The following is a 6,000-nucleotide window of genomic DNA, read 5'->3' on the forward strand; positions in this document are numbered from 1 at the left end:
TTATAGTTATTACTAGAGACAAGTCAAGAAGGGAACGTTTGTCCATATAGTCACCAGGAGTTGAACCTGATTCAGTGACTTCTGACTAACTCCTGACCTGCAGCCTTCATCATCATCATCAACAAAAAGGGTTCATTAATCTATTTTCTCTCCTAATTAAAGTACTGGAAGCCCTGATCTGGAGTAAGTCTCCTGAGATTTATACCAGTACATAGTGATTATCTCAGTGGTGGTGGCTTTTAGCTGAACAGATGAATCACCTTCAGGGTCTTATGAAGATGCCTCATAATGCCAAGGTTTTATCTGTGGTGACTCTTTTAGACATTCTGTTCCAGTGATGAATATGCCCATCTCATCAACTCACCTAAACTTTTTCCTCTCTTCTGAAGAATGATCATTAAGTAATATGGATGTATTCATTATGTCCTATTGACAGAGTTTACTCAAGGTTACTTTCTCTTAATCTGCAACTGCCTGGAATTACGGGGTTAGTGGTCCATCTCTGGAAGGCAGTACCATGAGACAGTGGCTGCCTTCATATATTGTACTAAGCCAAAACAAAGCAAGGCACAATACAGGCATTGTAATATGTAAACTATGGTTACACATTTGGCCCCGGGTGTAAGCCAGCCATCTGTTTGTTAAACCATTGTAAGGCACCCTTTTAAAATGTTTTTTAGAGGGGAAAAGACATACCCAAAGCATTTAGGGTATGCAGCAATATCTAGTTGACTTTAACCACAGAAGCAAATAAGCAACGAACCTGTGAAAACATCCATCTTTGGAAAACACAGTGTTTAGAACATGCATCATAAGATGTTGCGACATCTCTGTTCAGTTACAGAAGCTTCACGTATTGGCCAGGCCCCTCAGAAAGGCCCATAATTTGGCTTTAAATTATGAGACACAAAAAGTATCTATGGGATTTAGTGGGTTAGCATCACAGTAAATCTGATTTTAAAATCCAGAGGAAAAGATTGATTGCCTTCTTTTTATCATGCTCACTGCTGCAAGTATTTGTGCAGTAGCTTTAAGCATCTGCTTGTCTGTTGCAAGCAGATGCTGTATGTAGGATCTGACCTTTTCGTTTGGAAGGCTGGTTGAATGTGTAATGTTAAAATATTAAGTTATAAAAAAAAAGGCTCATCTCCTTAGGAGCAAAGAATGCTCTGTTCTATACAGTGCAAGTTCTTAAAAGTGCCATGAGCAGCACAAATAACTGTAGAAGAACAAAGGAAGGAGCCTTAATATGGGGAAACTCTGGAAGTAAATAACAGCTGTTCAAGCAGACATGTTTTAAATATGTATTAATTCATTTGAAGTGCATTGCTTCAGTATGAAAAGAGATTACCATGTGTTAATTTCCATTAAACACTGTGGCACTTGCCAGGTTTGTGATGGTATCCCAGGCTATCACAGTAGATTAGGGCAACAGCATGTTTGAGGGTGTGATTGCTTTTGCTTTGCCCTTTTAAAAATGTCAGATAGCTCCCTCTGGACCAGCCTTTCTCAACCTTTTGACCCTGGAGGAACCCTTGAAATATTTTCCAGGCCTCGAGGAACCCCTGCCCGTTCAGTCTCAAATATAGGCCAGAAGTTACAAAAGTATTGTATTCATTTCATGGGTAGGCCTGTATATATGCATGAACAGTGTTCTTAAACCAAAAATAAAGAATGAAACTTACCTCTTTAATATGAAGTTGCCCGAATTTGAAATAATTTTTTAAATAAATTGTGATATCTCACGGAACCCGGGGGTTTCACGGAACGCTGGTTGAGAAACCCTGCTCTGAACTGACATGATCTGCCCTTCTTCTCACATTTCAGCCTTGCATATCCACGGCAAGTATCCACTGCATGTATCTATCAAGTGTAACATGGGTCCAGACAGGAGAAGCACCAGGTAAAGGAGATTCCCACACAGTTAACTTTTTGCTGCCCAAAAGGGCTATGACTGCAGATTCTGTTCTCTGACCTGCTGGAGCTTTTGAGTGAGATCAGATCAGCAGTGCACTTGATGAATGATCAGGCCGAGGGCCATACTTCACCCCAGGGGGTAGAACTAGACTGGAAGCTAAATTTGATTCAATTAAAGCCATTTAAATCCATTTAAGATTCATAGTCCCCGTATTTTTAATATTGGTCAGATGAAAGTTACGCTTTGTTCATACAGAGAGCGCTACCATTATTTCACTGGTGGCTAGAAGAGAGTCAGAACTGCAGAATTGCACGGTTCTATCTAAATCTCTTCGTTCTACTGGACCATCTGAGATCTAGAAGAGCACAACTTCCTTGTAGCTGGAGATGAGTCTGTGGGACAGCCACCAAGAGTTACAGAGATAGCAGTTCATGATTTCAATAAGGAAAGGCTGGATCTTTGTCCTTAACTTCTTTTTCATTTTATTGTTGAGACTTTAAATGAAGGTAGTTCTTCGTTTGGGATTCCTTACCCCTTTCAGGCTTACGTCTTGGGCTGCTTTATAGCAGGAGTGTAGACTCTGGATCACAGGAGGTGTTCCACTCCACTTTGCTTTAATCAGACCCATTTGGAGTACTATGTCCAGTTCTGGATACCACAGTTCAAAAGGGACAAATTGGAACACATTCAGAAGACAGTTATCAAGATGGAGAAAAGTGTGGAAACCAAGTTAAAGGATCTGAGTATGATTGAACTATAGACAAGATGACTGAGGGGAGATATGACAGCAGTGTTCAATATCTGAGGGGTATCACACAGAAGAAGGGATGGACTTACTCTGTTTTACCCTAGAGAGCAGGACCAGAATCAGGGACTTAAAATTACAAGGAAGGAGTTCAGGCTGGACATCAGAAGGAGCTTCCTGACTGAGCAGTTAGCCAGTGGAATGGGCTGCCATCTAAAGACCTTCACTAGAGATCTTCAGACAGATGCTGAATAGTCATCATTTAGATTCTTAGCAACAGCCATATTGGCTGGGGAATTCAGGGAGTTGGAGTCCATACATCATAAAGTTGCCCCAGTATGGAACACTGCTCTAGTGGATCCTGCACTGAATGGGAATTGGATTACATGAGCACTAAGATCACTTCCAACTGTTTGATTCTACGATATTTTTAGCAGTATTGTCATTTTAACTACGAAAACTAGACAACTAAGAGACAAAAAAGTCACATTTTTGAGGATGAGTAGAAAAAAGACCTGTAGGATGCATGTTATCCTTTAAACTTGCAGAATCCAGTGGTGAGCTAGAATATGAGATGTGCTATTTTTCTAAAGGCTGGGCTGTACAGATCTTAATTATTTATTTTATTAATTCAATTTGTAAGGATCTCCTGGCCACAAGTGCCCCCCGTCCTTTCAGCAGGAGCCCAGAATCTAGAAAGACCCCCAAGTTGTGCATCAGTTCCATCTCATCTGGGAGGATGCTACCCCATCCATTTGGCATATTGAATATTCCTATGTTTCTGGAAAGGGGAAACGGCAAGAGAAATGGCAGGTCTAGTCATGGTTTGCATTTTCAACAGTTTATCAAGGTTATAGAGTACAGATTTCCTTTGGGGAAAATTAGTTCTTAAGTTTACAAAGTACTTGGCTGTAAATATCCATAAAAATGACAATTTGGTCAGCTGTATTTATTTCTAATCAGGTCAAAGGACATTAGCATGTTCAACTACATAAATCTGGTAGGTACAGTCCAGAAATTCTCATGCCTTCAAATTGCATGAATCTTCCTTTCCAGGCTTGAAGAACACAGCAAAATGTTGCTGAAAATAAAGCTGCTAGTTTCTGGGCAGTCCTGTTTCCTTCCCACCCCTTCTTTTTAGAAGCATCTGATCTACATGTTTTATTATCACAAGAAAGCTTTTAGAACATGGATTTTTTTTTTACAGTGCATACTTTGAATACATGAGCACCTTGCTTGGCTGATGTTTGTCTTGTGCAGCCCATTCTCACCTGGACCTGCGCAACTGAGATACCTGTGAGATGGAATCTATCAGAATGGTATATACAGTCTACCTTCCATTCAGCTCTCAGTGAGAGATAAATAGATGTTACATTATGTCATACCTCATGTACAGGGGGAAGGTACAGACCTCCCCTGCCACCCCTGAAATCTTCAGAGAAGGTAGACTTTGACTGATTCTATACAGGTAGTCCTTGACTTATGACAATTCATTCAGTGACCATTCGAAGTTACAGCGGTGCTGAAAGAATGGTGGTTATAACAGTCCTTGGAGTTTCGGCTGTCCCAGCTTCCCCGCAGTCACATGATTGCAATCTGGGTGCTTGGCAACTGGCTTGCACTTATGGGCAGTTGCAGTGCCCCACGATCACAGGATTACCATTTGCAACCTTCCCTGTCAGCTTCCCCAGAAAGTCAATGGGGAAGCCATCAGAGAAGGCTGCAAGTCACTGGGGTAGGTCTCCCCCACCCACACACCCTTCCTCAGCCCCTCTGTGCTCACGCAACGCTGGTCACTCATGCAACCCATGCACCCTCCCCCACCAAGCAACAGCCACTTACCCGCCTGCTGGCCTGCTTGTCAGCCACCTGGGACTTGCAACTTGCAGCCAGCTTCCCCACTGACTTGGTTGTGGGAAGCCAGCAAGAAGTTTCCTTACCTAACAACCATGGGGATTCATTTAATGACAGCAACCGGGACTGCAGGGATTGCCATTGCTAAACGATGCAGTCCTGCCTTATGACCACATCGCTTAGCAGTGGAAATTCCATTCCCAGTTGCTGTTGTAAGTCGAGTTCTATCTGTACATTTCTTCCTGAATACTGTTGAGCACCAGGATTTGGATACCTCCTAAAGCTAATGCACTGTATATGGTTATATGGTCTATGAATTCAATTCCAGTTAGAGGGTTTGAACCCCGTAGAATAAGATCTGCAAATGTGTATCTGAGGATTCCTAATAAGGATGAAACCAGTCATGTACTGCCTCCTGGTGATCAATGCATGTAAAAACTGAGGGCCAAGAAGCAGTGTATCAGTGAAATTGTATTACTGCAGACTTTTGGATTTGGCTTCCCCTTTGAGTCCTCTTCATTTATACACTGTCCCCGCTTACCTTCTATGGGCTGTAACTGGGTTAGTTTTCCATTTGTGTTCTGCCTGAACTCAGAATGACATATCTTCACCTGTCCCAGACTATCCACGACTTCTCAGGTAGGAAACCGAAGGAGAAGTATAGATGGTACTATTATTTGTTTTAAGGCTTAACCGTTGCTAGCATCTTCAAGGAGTGGTGAAGCTAGCATCCTTCAAGATCTGGTGCCAGAGGGCTGAAAACGCTTCGGTTAGGTGGTGCAGCTAACCATTTGGGAGGCTCTGTTATTTGGTGTGGCTTTTATTTTTTGGATGTGTTGTATGACGCAGAAGCTCAGAGTCCCAGTTTGCATGACCTAGTAAACAAACATGGGTAGAGCCATCAAATTTATTAGCCGTAGCCCATCGAAGGAGCCAGGGAGAGCTCTAAGCATCAGTGTATGCTCCTTGTTGACTAATATGCCAGGTTTCTTGTATGGCTGAAGGAAATCTATAAAAACTGCTATCTTTCCATGCACAATGAATTTCCCCACCGGCCCTCTTGCACTTTCAAGCCCCCAACTTCTCTCCCCCTTCATGAAGGATGTCTTCATGGGGTCTTAGTTACTTCTACATAACAAGCTTCTATTTCTCCCATCAAAAGCCATTGTACAATCTTTCTTTCCACAACAGATAACTCTTCTGGTAGGAAAAAAAGAAGCAGGAGTGGGGAAATAAGTTAAAAAAAAACTAAGGGATTTTCCTCCTGGCCCAATGGTAGAATTCCATGAACAAGGCAGGGCAATGACACGAAGTCATGCTTGGAAGTTCCCTTGGGTGCTCTAAGGATATAGTCAACATTGTCAGAAATCTTCCCAGAAAAATGGTACAGTGTGGCAGGTGGTGAGACAGAGGCATGTCCCTTGCCCGTGGGTGAACTTTGTCACTGCCTGGGGTGTCTCCCACTGACTGCTGGAAATGGAAA

Source organism: Candoia aspera, chromosome 11 (assembly GCF_035149785.1).
Source record: "Candoia aspera isolate rCanAsp1 chromosome 11, rCanAsp1.hap2, whole genome shotgun sequence".
NCBI classification, from domain to species: Eukaryota; Metazoa; Chordata; class Lepidosauria; order Squamata; family Boidae; genus Candoia; species Candoia aspera.